Here is a 2,256-nt window from a genome sequence, read left to right on the forward strand (position 1 = left end):
CCACAGGCTGGGTTGCCCGGCCTAGCTCTGCAGGGCTGAGTCTGCTTATTGTCAATACAAACAGGGGCCTACCCTGGTCTGGAGGTCCACCCTGGCAGTGCCAGGCAAGTGGTGCGGTTTCATGGAGCCCCTCTGCACACTGGGCTTTAAGCTAGACACTGAGTGTTGAGAGAAGAGAAAAAAAGACTAGAAACCCTGCTCCATTTTCTCCCCAGTACCGAGGGCTTCTGCATATCTGTCAGTGGAATTCTGCCATAATCTGCAGTTTTTTTGTTTTGTTTTATTTTGAGACTGGGTCTCCCTCTGTCACCCAGGCTGGAGTGCAGTGGTGCAATCAGCTCACTGCAGCTCAAGTGATCCTCCTAGCTGAGCGCCCCTGCAAGCATCTGGGACTGCAGGGGCACACCACTATGGCCAGCTGATTGTTTTATTCTTTTTGGTGGAGACGGGGTTTCACCATGTTTCTCAGGCTGGTCTCAAACTTCTGGGCTCAAGGATCCACCTGCCTCAGCCTTCCAAAGTGCTGGGTTTACAGACGGTGTGAGCCACCGCACCCGGCCCCTGCACAGTTTTCAAGCTTTGCCTCCCTCTTGCCCACCTCTCCCCACCCACCCCCTGCCCCACTGCCCCACTAGGAAAAGAGTGCATGTGATTCTTCTTCACAGAATCATCTTGCAGTATGAGTGTTAGGAACCAGCATAAGACATCAGCGCAGGATGTCGAGACCAGTTTAACAAGTGTTCCCGGAGAACGTTCTGTGTGCCTGGCACATCATGCCACACAAGGCGTGTCACTATCTATGCCAGGAAACTCGATGGAAACATGTCTAGACTCCTGGTCTGGTCACAAGACAGATGTGTGAATAATTATAACACAATGTGACAGGAGCTAGAGAGGGTGGTGACATTAAATGATAATGTGGAATATTTATTATCTGCGGAATGTTTGGGGGGAAATGTTCCCGATCCATCTTCTTTCCTTTTTTACTTACATATTTCAACTCAAAGTTCTATGTCCTCTATCTGAGCCTCTTGCTCTTGAAATCCCGTTGCCTCAAGGGAACATTTTCAGATTAGACCAGGAAAGATAGAACTCTCCCCAGTCTAAGTGTAAGAGCCCTGTGACTCTGGCCCACTTCACAGTCTCCATCTTCTCTGTAACTTCTTATTCCATCCACCTTTCACAAGCTTTTCCCTTCATTTGTGACTGGACTGTGGATGTGAACCCCACAGAGGAAGAAGTTGCCTGCGGGCCTTACTGGGTACCAAATCTTTTTTGGCAAGATAATGCCCAGGATTGGTGAGGTTTTGGTGAGACTGTCACTCACAGATACACACTGGTGCTTCACTGGTGCTTGTGGTGTAAATGAACTCTGCAGCTTTGGAAAGCAATCTGAAAGCATGCACAAGAGCTATAAAGCATAACTTTTTTTTTTTTTAGACAGGGTCTTGTTCTGTCACGCAAGCTGGACTATAATGGTGTGATCACGGCTCACTGCAACTTCCATCTCCCAGGTTCAAGTGATCCTCCCAGGTCAGCTTCCTGAGTAGCTGGAATTACAGGCATGGGCCACCCAGCTAATTTTTATATTTTCAGTAGACACAGAGTTTCAACATGTTGGCCAGGCTGGTCTTGAACTCCTGACCTCAAGTGATCTGCCGGCCTCGGTCTTCCTAAGTGCTGGGATTACAGGCTTAAGCCACTGTGTCCAGACTATGAAGCAGAACTTTTGACCCACTAGATGCAGTTTTTGTCCAGCTTTGATATTACAAAAGCTTCATTCCTTGAGAAGCTATCCTTGAAAAGAGAAAAGACTTTAAGTGTCCACCACAGGGAAATAGTTCATTAGGCTGAAAGCTCCTTCAATACATGGACGTTTTCCTATGCATAAAGCATAGCACAGGCAGTGGGTCATAGTAGGTCCTCACTAGATGTTTGAGAACCTGTAGGGGAGGGAAAAGGAAGTGCAGTGGTTAGAAACACAGTTCCTCGAGCCAATCTGCTTGGTTCAAATTCCAGCTCTGCACTAACTTGCTGTGCAACCTAGGGAAACTTATGTACCTCTCTGTGCCTCAGTTTCCTCTTCTGTAAAATGGGAGTGATGATTTAGAGTAGAGCCAAACTTACAGGATTATAATAATAAAGAGGGTAAAATAGGTGAGGTGTACATGGTAAATATTAGCTATGAATATAACCACCAAATAAACTAAAATGTTCTGAGAGATGACGTAACAATTATTTTTATTTTTATTTTTT

Source organism: Callithrix jacchus, chromosome 5, assembly GCF_049354715.1.
Source record: "Callithrix jacchus isolate 240 chromosome 5, calJac240_pri, whole genome shotgun sequence".
NCBI classification, from domain to species: domain Eukaryota; kingdom Metazoa; phylum Chordata; class Mammalia; order Primates; family Cebidae; genus Callithrix; species Callithrix jacchus.